The sequence below is a fragment of the Mustela erminea genome, chromosome 1 (genome assembly GCF_009829155.1).
Source record: "Mustela erminea isolate mMusErm1 chromosome 1, mMusErm1.Pri, whole genome shotgun sequence".
In the NCBI taxonomy this organism is placed as follows: Eukaryota; Metazoa; Chordata; class Mammalia; order Carnivora; family Mustelidae; genus Mustela; species Mustela erminea.
Window position 1 is genome coordinate 32,389,770 of NC_045614.1, and position 16,313 is coordinate 32,406,082.

Below are 16,313 nucleotides of genomic sequence, written 5' to 3' on the forward strand. Positions count from 1 at the left end.
CTCAGTTGGTTAAGTGACTGCCTTCAGCTCAGGTCACGATCCTGGAGTCCTGGGAGGGAGTCTCACATCGGGCTCCCTGCTCGGCAGGGAGTCTGCTTCTCCTGCTCACCTCTCTCCTCTCCCGCTCTCTCTCTCTCTCTCTCATTCTCTCTCAAATAAATAAATAAAATCTTAAAAAAAAAAAAAAGCTCAAAGAGGGCACACAGAAGAGGCTCTGGGACCCTGGTGACATCTGATTCTTGATCTGTGTGCCGGTGACGTAGGTGTGGTCAGTTTGTAAAATCTCTCTGAGCTGAACACTCGTATTCACTTTCCTTGATTGTATTATACTTTCATGAAAAGATTTGAAAAATCAAAGAAGGGCTTTGAGACATCCAGGATCAGCCACTAGTTCTGAGAGGAACCTGGACATTTCGTGCAAAGCAGCAGCCCCATCACTTTATTTGACAAGAAAGTTCAAAGAGAAGGAACATGGTTAAGAGCGGTAGGAGCAGGGACGCCTGGATGGCTCAGGCGTTAAGTGTCTGCCTTCAGTTCAAGTCATGATCCCAGGCTCCTGGGATTGAGCCCCACATCAGGCTCCCTGCTCAGCGGGAAGCCTGCTTCTCCCTCTCCCATTCCCCTTGCTTGTGTTCCCTCTCTCTCTTTCTCTCTCTGTCAAATAAATAAAAAGAGTGGTAAGAGCAGCAGCAACAGTAGAAACAGGTCGTTAGAGTAACAAGCATTATCCCATTTAATCTTTATAATCATCCTATGAAGTATGTACATTACATCCCATTTAATAGTTGAGGGGTCTGGGGTTTTGAAGGTAAAGAAATGGGCCCTGTCTCCCGAGTAAAGCATTCTAACTGCCTCCCTAGGGAAGCTGTGCTCTAGGCAGAGCTCTCGGCAAAGCAAGGACCAGATGCAGGGCTCCTGATTCTTGAATCCAATGTCCTTGTATGAGGTTGAAAATGACTCCTCCCCCCACCCCAAGATATGTCCATCTCCTAAATCCTGGAACCTGTGAATGTCATCTTTTTGGAGAAAAGGATCCCTGCAGGTATAATTAAAATTCTGGATTTTGAAATGAGAAGATTATTCTGGATTATCTGGGTGAGCCTAAATGTCATTGTAAATGACCTTGTAAAAGGGAGAGGGAGATTTAATAGACACAGCGGGAGAATGCGGCCTTGTGAAGAAGAGGCAGATACAGGGAGTGATACACCCACAAACCAAGAAACCCCAAGGATTGTCGGCAGGCACCAATAATGGGAAGAGGCAAGGAATGGATTCTCTCCCAGAGCTTCTGGAGTATGGCCCTGGTGGCAATTTGATTTTCAAAATCTGGCCTCTAAAACTAGGAACAAATACAGTTCTGTTGCTTAAAGCTATCATGTTTATGACACTTGGATATGGCGGCCCTAGGAATATATATTGATATATATATATATATATATATATATTATATTCCCCACTTCCTCAACATCATATGCCATCTTCTAAAGAGAGTGGTCTACAAAAGGGCAACAGGTGTCCCTTAAAAGTATCCTGGGGTCACAAAGATTTGGGAAACAGTGTTAGTAGATTTCTTTATAACTGAACTTCTGAGGGGCGCCTGGGTGGCTCAGTGGGTTAAGCCGCTGCCTTCGGCTCAGGTCATGATCTCAGGGTCCTGGGATCGAGTCCCGCATCGGGCTCTCTGCTCAGCAGGGAGCCTGCTTCCCTCTCTCTCTCTGCCTGCCTCTCCGTCTACTTGTGATTTCTCTCTGTCAAATAAATAAATAAAATCTTTAAAAAAAAAAATAACTGAACTTCTGAGGACCTTGACTATGTTTACTCTACCTTATGTGTGTTTCAGAAGGGATATGGTAACGCAGAATTTCCCAAATCTTACTGGAGGATCCCACCGAACATTTCTAGGAGGTACTATAAGGCGCCATGTTGAATGCACTGATGAGATCCAGGAGGAAAACAAAGGCCTAAAAAGTTAAGGGTTACTACTTCACCAAGCTCATGATTATTTTTCTAAAGCCCCCAAAACACGGCTTAGTAGTTACCAGGTCAAGAGTTGGACTGGATGATCTCCTTGGGCCCTTCCAAATCTAACAATCTTATTCTTTATGGACAAGACCAAAGACGATTCTTGCCCACTGCAGACATGGCTCATCAATCACGGTGCTGCCCCCTGAGCTCCAAAAGGGCCCTTTAATGCTTCCAACCAGAGCTCCAAGCAAACAAACCCTCTGCACTTTTCCTGCTCCAGTGACTAGATGAACAGTATAAATAAACCGGGGCCTGAAGGTTTTCAGAAATGCCAGTATCATTCTCTTCCTACCTAGGGAAGGACATCATCTTCACCAATACTCGTTGGATTTTACTCATTTCTAGGATATGCAATCCTTTGCTCTGATTTTTTAAATATATTTTTTAAAGATTTTATTTATTTATTTGACAGACAGAGATCATAAGTAGGCAGAGAGGCAGGCGGGCGGGGGGTGGGGGGAAGAAGGCTCCCTGCTGAGAAGAGAGCCCGATGCGGGGCTCGATCCCAGGACCCTGAGATTGTGACCCCAGCTGAAGGTAGAGGCTTAACCCACTGAGCCACCCAGGTGCCCCTTTTGCTCTGATTTTTAAATGAGTACTCCAGTAATGATGTTGGGTGAGAGTCTTTGGGAACAGGGAGGGGAGGAAGTCTCAGATACTAGACATCCAGTCTACCTTTGTTCTCTGGGCAAGATTTTCTCCAACAGATTAAAATATATATGCATGTTTACTGCCCTGTGAGTTTCAATTTGTGGGCGTTTCAGTGAATTTTAAAAATCTTTGCATCGCGGGGCACCTGGGTGGCCCAGTTGGTTAAGCGTATGCCTTTGGCTCCGGTGTTGATCTTGGGGTCCTGGGATTGAGCCCCACAAGGGGCTCTCTGCTCAGTAGGGAGCCTGCTTCTCCCTCTCCCTCTGCCCTGTGCTCTTTCTCTCTCTGAAATAAATAAATGCAACCTTTTAAAAGAAAAAAAAAAATTGTTTTGCATCTCAAGTAATGCTCCCAGAGCTGATCTAGTAAGATTTCCTCAGCAGGAGCTCCAAGGCTCACGGTCTTCAAAGAAAACCATTAGCCATGGGGGCAATTTTTAGAAGGTGACAAAACACTAATGCCTCACTCCCACTGTGATAACACCTTCCTCCAAAGAGTTTATAGACCTCTACAAGGAGCAGCTATCACCGACCTTGTTTTATAATTAAACAAAACAGAACAAATGGAGGGTCAGAAACATTAAATATGTGGATTTAGTGGGGTCACAAAACACATTCCCATCCCCAAGGAAGAGGGAGATGAGAAAAGGAGAAGAGTAATAAAACAGAACTTTAAAACTGTTTATTAACTAACAATTTTCTAGCAGTTGCTATGTCAGACACTGAGTTAGATGGTGGTCATTCAACTTCATGAGCCCCTACTGGGTGGCAGTTCTGTGTACGAAACATGGGAAGTGAATGACATACTCCCTGCCCTTCAGGAGGGAGAAGAAGACAGTGACCACATCGAAAAACACTTCTATCTTGAGAAGTGCTTTGAGCAAAAATTAGTTAAGCAATGTGGCAAAGAAAAACAGTGTCTGTGTGTTGGGAGGGTGGGGGTTGGTGGTGAAGCAAAGTCATGTAGGGATTCTTCTTGGTAGAATGATGCTTAAGTTAAGAAGGTCAGTGATGAGAAGCTACCAGCCCAGCAAAATTCTAGAGCATTCTGACCAAAAGGAACAGCAGGTACAAAGGCCCTGAGGCAGGCAGGAGCTTCTGGGGTTAGAGAGCTGGTATGACTGAAGCACAGGTACTAGAGGTTAGGGGAGGGAGACGTCCTTACAGAGAAATGTTTGCACCAGTGGTGTTGGAGTGGGAGTGGGGGATCTCGTAGCTCATAGTAATGTGTTCAGAGTTTGTCCTTACTGTCACTAGCATCAGAAGGTGCTAATAAGGGAGGGAGAGAATCTGATTGAAGCTTTAGAAACACTAGGTATTTGGGAAGGTGACTGAATTATCAAAATGAGGCATGATGGCGGCATTCGGAAGTCGTGCCTGCAGACACAGTGAGCAGTGGCCCCACTTGGGATATTTATCTTTTCTATCAAATTTTTTTAGGGAGGTATAATTTACATACAGCAAAATGGACATTTTACCTGGAGAGACTCACCAATTTTGACAACCACCTAGCCCCATGAAACCCATACTCTAATCAAGACATAAGCCCCTTCAGAACCCTATGAAGTTACCTGAAACCCCTCTGTAACCAGCCCATCCTCTTCCTTCCCCATGTCCCAACTGGAATATATTTTTGAGGTTGAGCTTCAAGGACTTATTCTTACTGGACTAGACAAAGGTGTGTGCGGAAAAGAGAAAGGGGCCTGATGTTTGTAGCTCAGCAACTGGGTGACTGGGGCGGGATGGGGTGGGGGGTCCAGTTGCTGGTGAAGACTTGGGCAGAGGAATAAACCTAGGGTTGTGTTTTGACACAAGAGGTTTGAGAAGCCTGTTTCATATCTAACAAGGACACTAAGAAGAGACGTGTGTCCATGTCTGGAGCTCAGGAGAGAGTTCCAGGCGGAATATGTTGATTTGGAAGTCATCAGTCGGTGACGACATGCGGCCAAGGACGGATGGTGGCAAGTGTGCAAACAAACAAAAATGAGCAACAGAAAAACAGAGAGAGAGAGAGAGAGAGAGAGAAGAGCAGTCCAACTTAGAATAAGTGGAGGAGAACAAGGAAAGGAAAATACAGCAAGGGGAACATACAGAGGGTCAGAGAGAGAGAGAGAGAGAAAGCTGGAAGGAGAGAATGACATTCCTAGAGGGCTCAGACGAGCGTTTCTGAGAAGTGGAAGGCAATCTCTTAACTTATTTATTTAAATAAACTCTGCGGGGTAGGTACCGCTATTATTCCCGTTTCAGAGAGAAGGGAACAGAGGTTGCGCGATGTGAGTGAGTGGTCTGAAGGCACACCCTAGTAAGTAGTAGCCGCCATCTTACACAGCAACACCCGCAGCTGTGTTCTGGGATCCCCTGAACAGGGAACACGCAAAGCCAAAGAGGTTTCTCTACTCCAGGGCTCAGTGCCTTTAATGTACTAGCATGAGCCGTGATTCCTCAACAAAAGACACAGGATGTCACATGTTGCAAATATACATGGAACCATTTTTTGCCTTCCTGTTTGGAAGACCAATCTGCCGACAGGTGCTCCCTGGAACACAGAATGAGAACCACCGCTTGCCTGAAGGTAACATAAGCGCACCTTCAGAATGTGTTTGTACAAAGCCCAAATTGCTTCCATGGTCGTTATGTCACTTGTACCCCAAGGAGAAAGGGTTGACAGGAGCATTCCACTGTACAGATAATGGAGGCAAAGCTCAGGAGGTTAAGTGGTTTGTCCCATATCACAATCTTGCAGCAATTAAGCAAGATAAATCAGCACCCGTCCGCATGCCCAGAGGCAAGAGAAACCAGGTCAGGCCAAGGGGGAATCAAGCAAGAGGTCTAAATGAGACTCCTCGTCTCTGCCTCTTTTCTCAACATTTCCTTTGCGTTGTTTTCTGCAGGAATCGACCCAGAATGGGGGGCGTTTAGACAGAAGACTGAGATAAAAGAGGGGCTTCAGGTGGGCTCAGGTTATGGGTATCAGAAAAAGGTTTCTACCTCCTTGGGCTTGGGAATCATGAGGGGTCATGCAGGAGGACTCCGGGGAAATGTACAGAGAGAAGACAGGAGGTGGCCCTGGGAATTGTGGAAGGCCCAGTGAAGGGGACCGAGCTGCCTTAAGCGCTCTAAAAGCTAGGGGACTGAAAAGCACCTCAAGGATAAATTAATCTGATCTTGACTTATCTCGGCTCGGCAGTTAGAGAACTCAGGGCAAATTACTTAGACAATCCTTAAGTATTAATGTTAATGCCTACACCCCTATTCAGTCCTTCCTAAATTCGGCCAGAGCAGACAGCATAAAAGGGGTCCCTGTGGACTAGTGTCTCCTAGAGGCCAGCACTGTAGAGAAGGGTCTTTAGAAGAGACAGCTGGGGGAAACGGTCACTAGATCCCACTTGTAGGGAGAAGACCTCTCAACCACCAAGAGAATAGGCCTGAGCACAGGGACAGTGGAGTTGGAGAGTTCCCCAGCATGGCCACTTAGTAGCTGTGTGACCTCAGGGTGTTACTGAACCTCTCTGAGCCTACTCTTCCTTATAGGTGAAACGGGGATGATAAGAGCACCTATTTGGGTTATAGTGAGGCTTCTGAATGATAATGGACAAAAATGCTAAGTGTGTTTCAAACTGGAGTCCAAGGTCCCACCTAGGATTCTTCTTAAAATGCAAATTTCCAGGTCACACCACAGATTTACTGAAACAGAATCTCAGATGGATATTCTTACATGCAGTCAAGTCTACGGTTGGTAAGACATTTAGTCTATGCTTGGCAACAGTAAGTAATAGCTATCATTCTGTTTATCATTTACAAGATGCATATATGGGACCTCTACTCAGGCTGGACAGCCAAGTGCTCAAAAGTGAAACTATTTGAGGTGCTCTGGGGTGGGAGAGTCTATCAGGCATCTAACTCTTGCCTTTGGCTCAGGTCATGATCTCAGGATCCTGATGGAACCCTGCACAGGGCTCTGCACTCAGCTAGGAGTCTGTCTGAGCCTCTCTCTCTCTCCCTCTCCCTCTGGTCCACAAACCCCCACTCCTGCCTCACACTCTCTCGCTCTCTAAAATAAATAAATAAACCTTAAAAAAAAAAAAAAAAAAAGGCAACACAAAAACCCTGGAATTGTTTGAAATCCAGTTCAACAGGTATCTGCTCATTCTCAGGAGCCTAAACAAAACCTTGATCCCTGAAAAAATTAAAATGCGTAATTAATGGCAGCCCAGGTGAATGCAAAGGAACCTCTTGCAAATGTTCCCAACAAATTAAGTAGTCACAGTTTTAGTTTGGTTGGTTGGTTTAAGAAAGAGTGGTATGAAGCAAATTTTCAAAAAGGTGGTAAGCAATGTCACATACACACTCCCTGTGGAACTGGCATCTTCTTGAAGGGTGCTTTGCGAGGAGAGAGCCCCCTGCGATGGGTACCGTGATGTCTATACACAGGCTGGCTGGTAAAAGTCAAATATGAAGCAATCCTCAAAGGCCTCTGGGCTAAATTTGCAGGGAAATCCTTCATGAGTTTTCCCAGACACTGAGTCCCACAGTACCTGCGTCTGTCTGTCCCCTCCGCCACCCCTATACCTTCCATTGTTCTGGAAAACGTCCAGATACAATCTCTGCAAAAACGCGTCTCCCCCTGCTTGTCGCGCAGAGCAGCAGGATATGAAAAAGAACGTCACCAAAACAACTGCCTGGTAATCAAATGCTAAGTATCCTGAAAAAGAATCCCTTGCCATTTTGATTTTGAGAAAATAAAAAATAGCAGCAAAGAAACGGGCTTTTTTTTTTTTTTTTTTGAACACTGCATTTAAACTCTTGCTACAATTTTCATAAAGTTTCATTATATGCAACAAGGATCACCATCCTATGCTCTGTTAGCTTAAAAAAAAATTTTTTTTACTCCCTCTCCTTCCTCTCCTTGACAGGGGAATAGTGCTCTGGGTTTATTTGCACCCAGGGATCTCCCATTTGATGATGTGGCTAGGAAGTGCTTAATGTGATGGGGTACCTTTCAGGAAAGATTAAGAAAAATGGCCTGGGGGAACACAGCGCTTCTGAGGTTTGGTCTTCCAAAGTATTAACACCGGCAGATCTCTGTAAGCACCACGACAAAGCAGCATGTTGTGTCCCTCGGTTGTCCCTTACAGTCTTCCAAATGCCATTCTCCACGCTGCTGATGCATGATGTCCTTTCTGGTTAACTCAACACAGAACCACTGAGCCTTCTCTGCACATAGCTCTGCACAGACCACAAATGTTTCCACCAAATCGGTGAGCGCTAGCTCCCATCCTGGCGCATCTCCTTCCTTGAGACATCTGTGTCCCTAAGGATACCAATCCCGGCTTATAGGAAATCTGGGGAAAAGCAGCCAAGTGCTTTTCCTGCTGAGGCTAGGGGGAGGAGGCCAGTGGGGAAGTACGCTGGATAAAACTGTCTCAAAAATAAGTTCCATCTTAAAAAGCTCATGAAGGGAATGAGAGAGTTATTTTGGTTTCTAAAACGAAAGCAACCACCCCAAAGTTAAAAAATAAAAGGCTTGCTGATGGAGCAGCTCGGAAGACTGGGAGTCGAGGTTATCACGGCAGAAAGATTGCCTGGTAACAGAGCTTTCTTGTTTTACACCCAAAGCTGTGTACCATCTGAGGCTGATTCAGGAAAATACTCAAATCTCCTGGTAATTTCCTGCAGACAGGACGTTTAATCATCTCCAAGCCTCCACCGCAAAAGGGGGTGGGGGGAGGTGGTGGGAGAAAAAACCTAAACCAAATGATTCACACTCTTAAAAGGAATCTGCCTTCAGAAGGAGAACCATTTTCTACTCTTGAAAAGCAGCCACAATTTGTTATTCTAACAAAGTGTTTCTTTCCTCCAAACAGAAATAAAAGTCACTCGAGGAGGGCTTGTACTGATTTCTGTTCTGCATTTCTTGAAACTTCCATTCAGTCAACAGTTTCTCCTGGCAGGTTCTCAGAAATCCAGGGAGAGCTGGGTAGTCAGTGACTAAGAACACAGGATCATTTTCATAAGCCTCCCTTCCCCCGACTTTTTTGGCCCCATGGGAAGATGTTTTATTGTAGGACGAGCAGAATTAGCTGCACATATAAATTCTTCACTGCTCAGCTCACTTGACACCTTTATCTGAATTGCCCAATGGCTGACTTGGCAATGGACGATTTGAAAAGGAAATGCCCAAATCCTCCCCAAGCAGTGTTTGTTCACTCTGTGCATAAGGGGCCATATCCATCCCTCTAATTCTTCAACGAGTTGCAAGATAAAAACTTCTGTTTGCAGAAAGCAGGGAACCCAAAGCATACAAATGATTCACACCACCTCAACAATTGGAAAGAAAGGCCAGCCCAGCAAAACGCCAAAATAACTTAACATAGGCAGAAATGGAGTTTGGCAGTCCATGCATCAGACTTTGCTCTGATTTGGGAAGGCATCGTTTCCAGCTGCCCCATCTTAAAAAAAGAAAAAAAAAATCTGACTCTTTTGTATTAGGCTTCCAACTTCTTGCTTAGGTTATATGCAAGTGAACAGACAGATTAGCAAGGGAGAGGATGGAAGCTAAAACTTTTAATTTTTTCAATAAACCTTACCCTCCCCCCAATTCTATGGATTATGTTGGTTTTAAAATTCCCTAGGATACAGCTGCCCAGGCGCTCCAGATAGGCATAATTCCAGTTCCCCTCAAGTCCTCACTCCCCCGAAACAGAGGGTACATTGGAAAAGCTGGAAGAGGAGAATTTCAATTAACGACCTCCCCCAAAACCTTTCCCCATCTTACAGACTCCCCTATGTGAACTAGGAAGAAGGAAGAAGACGGGGAGAGGAGATCTCTCCCCTACATCTCCCCCTAATGCACAGAGAACACATGCACAAATCCAGAGTCGCTTACTGACAGGAATCTACGATGGCGAAGAGGAGGACTGTTAAAAGTTCTAGGAAGGCAAGCAATAAGGAGTGTGGGGAGAAGTCCTTGGTTTTTTCCTGATCTTTCTGAAGACACGGGAAGTATTTTTTGATACCGTAAGGGAAATAAGTAAGTAGGTCATTAGCAGTAAATGCATTGTAAATATTTGAGGAAAATGAATCATAAGAGCATAATGACTGTTCAAAAAGCAAGTTAGGAGAAGTTTAAATGTTTCCCCCCCAAAGTCGTCCTAATACGGTCACAAAACCCCCACCTCCTGGTATCATGACTATTATTACTGGTTAATAAAGTGCGCAATAGCCAGCAGACAGCTCAAAATGATCCCTAGGTCCCCTCCCTAGAGCTCGGGACATCCTCAGTGTCTCTGTGTTGCCAGGCGCACCACTGCCAGACGTTAGTGCCCCAGCTCCAGGCCCCTTTCCCTGGGAAAACCTGAAAACCGGGAGCAAAGGCGCCCCAGCGCCCCCTCCGAGCGCCCCGGCCATGGGAGGGCCACTTACCCGGCTCAGGCTTGCATTGCTCGCCGCTGCGGCGCCTCCGCCGGCGGGGGACTCAGGGGGGAAGGGGGAGGGGGCCCGCAGACCTAGGGGCAGGGGGTGCGGCTGCGGCTAAGAAGCCCAGCAGGGCGTCGGCCGCCAACTGCCCGGAGCCAGAGGGGGCCCTGCAGGGGCTCCGCGCAAGGGGGGTGACATTCCCGGGGGCTGTGGCAGCTGCTCCGAGCGCAGCAGCTCCGGCTCCAGGAAAATCGCTCAGGTCCTGGGGAGAGAAGCTTCAAGCTCTCCAGGCTGCCTCCCTGCTGCTTAAAGGGACGCCTCTCCACCTCCCACTCCGCTTATTGGTGAAAATTCCGAGCCACAGGCCAATCCTAGGCCTGTTCCCGAATTGAGATTTCAATCAAGGGAGCTAGTGCTTTAAAATTAGAAAAGGCTGATGGGTGGTGGTGGTGCCCGTGCTGGTGGGGTGGGGTGGGGTGGGGTGGATGGCCTGGGGGGGAGGGGGTTCAGCCCCCTTTCCGATGCGGGACTCGGGGCTGTCTAGCTTCTGCATGCAGAGATCCTAAGAGCTGGCTGGGGCTGCAAGAGCCAGATTATAGGGTAAAGAGCCCTGGAGGAAGACAGGGAGCATGCTGGACCCTTGTCCTTCACCCCTCTGGTCCATCTTCCCCCAGCTCACTCATTGTTCAAGGATCATCCAGTTTTTCACAGATGCTGGAGACCCTCTATGCCTGGGAAGAGCCTTCAAGCTCTGTGCTTCTAAAGCTCCCCTATTATCTCCCCTTCCAGACACTCATCACGCTTTTTTTTTTTTTTTTTTTTTGCTTAATCTGTCTCTGCTTTCACACTGCATGTTCCACCAGAGCAGAAATGATTTCACCAATAATCACAGTATCATTCCCTGCCTGGAACACTAGGAGCCTCAGGAAATCTCTGAGGAGGCAAGGAAGGAAGGATGGACAGAAGGCGGGAGGGAGGAAGAGGGGGAGGTCCTGGAGCCTTTGTGACAATACAAATGTTAATTAAGAGGTAGTATTCAAGAGGCCAGGCACTAATCTCAGACACAACTGTATCCAAATGGGGCCTCTGCTTCTTGCTAATTATGTAAATAACCTGTATCTCAGTGTCCTGGTCCATACAGCAAGATGCTGTCCGTCTCATGGAGTTGTCAAGATCACATTAACTCGTGTCTGGAGCAGAGAAGACGCTCAGTCAAGGGCTCCAATAGCTGTTGTTATTACTGAAATCAAAATACATCTGCTTGAGGTTGGGTCTGGTCTGATTGTTGGTTTAGCTTTTCTGTTAAGTACCCAGTTAGTCATGAAACAGATCTGAATTCAGTGCAGATTCAGCACTGAATGGTCCCACGTGGGGTGCCAGAGTCACCAATGAAGGATAACACCCTTGAGTGCAAGGAATTCATAGTGGGGCTTGGGGGTGGGGGGATGGTTAGCCAGGGTTTCCCAGAGAAACAGAACCAACAGGATACACAGAAATTTGAGATTTATTAAAGGAACTGGCTCTCATAGTCATGGAGGCCAAGAAGTCCCATGACACACAGTTTGCAACTTGGAGAACCGACAGCATAATTCAGTACAGCACTGAAGGTCTGAGAATCGGGAGCCACTGATTTAAGTCTTGGTCTGCGTCTGAAAGCCTGAGAACCAGGAACAGTGCTGTCTGAGGACAGGGGATGTGGATGTCTCTCCTCAGGTAGAACACTGACCTTTCCTCCATGCTTTTGTTCTACATAGCCCTCATAGTCATGGGTGATGCTCACCAGAATTGCTGAGGGCAATCTCTGTGAAGTCTATTGATTCTAATGTTAATCTCTTCTGGAAACACACTTGCAGACACACCCCAAAATAATGTTGTACCAGCCATCTGGCCATACGTTAGCCCAGTCAAGGTGACACATAAAATTAACCATCATAGGGTGGGGAAGAAGAGAGAAAAACAGAGAAACAGGTCAACAAAGAAAACTATGTTAAGTGATACACAAGCAAAGACACATGTACAGGAATGTCTACTGGAAGATAGCTTATAAGCTCAAAATAACTGAAAAAATTATCCAATAGGGAAATGGTTAAATAAATTATAGTACCTCCATTTAAGGGGATATCATGCAGTCACGACAAGAGGCATAGCTGAGTACACTGATATATGATGAACTCCAAAACATATTGCTAAGTGCAATGTAAAAGGTAAAATATATTCTCACTAGCATAAATAAATCTTCATGTATTGTGTCTACATATGCATGCTCTATATACACGAAATGCCTCTAGAATGATACCTCAGAGAGTGCTAAAGGTTATTATATCTAGCAAGGTGATCTGAGAACTACACAGGTCAAAGACAGGAAGGAGACTAATATTTCATAATATGCCCTTGTGTATAATTTGATTATTTTACCATGAACTTGTAGTAAGTTCCTAGTTCTGGGCAATGTGGCAAAAGATGGCAGCCTGAAAACTCCTACCCTTCAAACACCTAGATATGCTAGATAAAATATTTAACAAAGTCTTTGAGCACTTAACCCATAACAAGAAGAGGAAAACACCCAGGTGGTAGAAATACAGAGGTATCCGAAGAAAAGAATGGTAAGCCTATAAACTCATGAGGTTGAGGGAAAGGTGGTGGCAGCAGGGCAAGGTTTGTCTTGGTTCCCTAGGGTGAGGGATTTAATGCCCATGCAGGACAGGAGGTAAGGGCTCTGGATAAGGAGAAGCAGGAAGTTGTTACATGTCCCCTGTAGAAAATCAGGAGCACTCACTGAGGGTAGCACCCGTAAGAACACATAGATTGGAAAAACTGTCGACCAGCCCAGTGAAACTTGTCTAATCTTGACGTGTGCTCTGAGTGGGAGGGAAAAGTTTAAGCTAAGAATTAGAAACCCTAGGCTTGTGCCTTTCTTGAGAGTAGAGTAGGAATTACCAAGGCCAGGACCAGGAAACCCTAACTGAAAAATAAATATAAAAACTGGTCCTGTTCATGACACACCTGGAACACCTCACAGAGGCAGATGAAAAATTGTCCTGGAGAGCCAGTTACATAACCTGGGCTATACCTGGCCCAGCAAAAACACAAGCTCCCACAAGTACGTTACAGGGCACCCAGGAAACTGATAAGACTTAAGTCAACAAATATGAGGATGAGACCTCACGAGTTCAGGGTCACGAAACAACATTCTGAAAAAGAACATGCAACAAAGTCTACAATGATTAAAAACATGAAAGCTAGAACTAAATGCCTAAAAGGGAATAAGAAGTGATTTCTATCTCTCCCCACTGATTCACTGACATTAAAAACTCAATCAATCGGTTAAGCAGGAAGCCAGGTACTACTAAAGAGAGAAACAGAGATCTTAGGACGTAACACAAAATGAGGCACAAAGGGATAAAGTGTTGAAAGAGATGCCAGAGAGGGTCAGAGATAAGAGAAGAGAATGAGAAGGCACAACATATGTCTAACAGGAGTCTCCTAAGAAGAGAAGAGAGAAATTGGGGAGAGGCATAATAGCTTAATAGCTAAGAAATTTCTAGAATTTATACAACTCGTGAATTCTCAGATTCAAGAAACACAAAGTATCTGAAGCCGGATAAATAAATGTAAGAACATCTGCATGTATTAATTATTCATAAAATTACAGTTAATAAAGCAGTGACATGTTAAAAAATCGAACGGCTTAATAATACAAAGACAGACGGAAGCAGAAGGCACTTAGAAGAGCAGAGAGGCAACTCTGCCCTTCCACATTTAGAGCTGGATTACATTTTTCTAAATCCTTTCTCCTCAAATATAATGAATTCTAAACTACAATAGATTGTTGAAGGCCTAGCTGTACATCATATATGGTGCCTAGGTAAGAAGGCAAAGTGGCAGAGGTCTCCTGGGAGAGAGGGACTCAGTCAGCCATCAGTCAAATGTGGGTGGCCGAGTGGCAGCAGAGAAACAGCCCATCGCAGAACGGAGAGTATTGTAATAAAGGAGTATAAACTGCTGTGGAAACACAGAGGCAGAACATCTCAACCAGCCTTGCCGGGGGAAGTCTTCCCTCAAGGAAGGCTTCCTGGAGGAAGTAACATCTGCACTGAGAGAGCTGGCATCTTTGGGGGAAAAGACTCTAGAGTTAGGCCTGGCTTTAAATCCTAGGACTGCCACTTATTATGACCTTGTGACTTTGGCCAAGTTACATGACTTCTCCAAAGCTCCTTTATCTCACATATGAAATGGAATTCATATCACTAGTCTTGGGGTTATTTTGAGGTTTAGGGATAATATATATAAAGCATTTAGCAGAATACCTTACCTACAAGTGACTTTCCATTAAATGGGCAGCTAGTATTTTCATTAGATGAAACTTAGTGCCTGGGTTGGGGAAAAAAAAAAAAGTTTCTGTTTTTAAAAGATGATTTTTTTTTCCCCCTAAAAGTTAAAGAAAACAGAGGTTTGCCAAAGTTTCATCAAACTACCTTGAGGAATATGAAGTATTCACCGAGTATCTACCCTGCAAAAGGCATATTATCACACTATCAAAATATAAAAAGTTACCAGATCCGGACCTTTCTGTAAGGAACCTACAATCTACTTCCCCAAAAAATAACTCAAATCTGCATATTTTGTGTCAAATACATGAATCCCCCTGATGTTAAATCCTGAAATGGGCAGAAATTCTACCTAGAGCAGTAAAACTTCAGATTCTCAGCCACAAGTCAAGTTGTAAGAATTCAGAATCCAGCATGGGATGGATTAAATGGATGCCCCTCTGTATTACTCAATAGGTTTATGAATGACTGGGACAATGGATGGAAGGGAAACTCATCAAGTCTAGCTAATAATGCCAAGTTGCTTGGCTCTGCCAGTGCTCGGTGGATAAAAGCACACATTGATCTAGCCAGCCTGCAGAAATGGACAGAATGAAAGCAGACAAAATTCAGTCACGGTAATTGTTGTGCCTGCCCTTTAGAAGAAGCACTGATCTGTATAGTCTTAGGGAGAGAGGGAAGAACTGGCCAAGGACCTGCTTTCTATTCATTCCTGGTGCACCATGTCACAAATATTTATGGAATGTCTACTGTGAGAAAGGGTTTGCCTTATAGGCTAGATAAACATGGAAAAACATGAATAAAACACAATGCCTGCCTTCAAGGAGCATAAAATAAAGTGATCTGAAAACCTCTTCACTTGAAACTACCCATGGCTTCCAACATTCTTCCTTCTACCGTGAAATGGTGATGTAACCTTTACAGATTAAGCACCATCACGTTGCAGAATGGCAAATAGATTTCATCTCTTGGACTAACACTGATTGATTAGCCGTGGCTTCCTGGAGTGCTGACTTGACAAGAAGTCCGAGACTACCTTTGGCAGGCAAGCGTTGCTGTGATTGATTAGTGATGTCTGTCATGGGATGGGAAAGGAGTGACAGCACTAGCGCTGTAAATTTGACATCTCCCATCCAGTTCAACCCCCTCGTTCCACAGATGAGAAAACAGAACAGATCTTTCTTTCTTCCTATGGCATTATAAATTCAGCAACTCTAGCAGGGGCAACCGAGGAGAAACTCCATATCTGAAATGTTGCTGAGAGAGAAAAAAACATCTATGGCTTAGAATATTTCTGATGAGCTTTTAAGATATGCACTCGAATCCTTTAAGAAGCTTTATATTCTGTAGCAAACTAACTAAATGGAGGAAGCTACCAACTTTGATCTGGTTAGCTGCAAAGGGCAACCCCCTGCCCCCCGCAGACATACACAAGACCAAATTAAACACATATCATTTGAATATGCCTGAAGATTTAAAATGCAATGGGGGACGTAAATGTCTATAAATAAAGCATATTTCAGAAACACAACATGAATAAATACACAGAATGGCAATTAACATGTTATTTAAGACAGGACGAAGATTTTTATCATTTTATTCTATTAAATGGTATTGATATCATCCACCAAAGAAAGGAAAAGAGAAGCCCTTATTTACTTTCATACAGACACCTTATATCCTGGGGACTCTGTAACACTAACTACAGAGATAGGGTCTGTCCCTGTTAAGCATTTCCACGCCCAATCTATCAACACTCACAGCCATCACCCTGGCCACTCACAAAGAATCCAGGCTCATTTGCTGCAAAGGACAAAATAGTATAAACGGACAACAGATAAGCAGGAAGCCCAACCCCAGCCTGACTCAGATACAAAGAACAAATTGTAGCATT

The 16,313-nt window shown here is 44.8% G+C and overlaps 1 protein-coding gene across 4 annotated transcripts in view; it reads right to left on the reverse strand.

Moving 5' to 3' along the window:
* Nucleotides 1–16,313, reverse strand: part of PRICKLE2 (prickle planar cell polarity protein 2) — a 320,192-nt gene that overhangs the window by 147,809 nt on the left and 156,070 nt on the right. Inside the window, exon 1 of one of the 4 annotated variants that reach the window (XM_032324400.1) lies at nucleotides 10,098–10,520. The exons of 2 other annotated variants lie outside the window; for them this stretch is intronic. The gene's annotated coding sequence lies outside the window, so the exon portion shown is untranslated. Of the gene's footprint in view, nucleotides 1–10,097; nucleotides 10,521–16,313 lie in introns of those variants that run through there. One more of the 4 variants, XM_032324390.1, reaches the window with a different exon arrangement.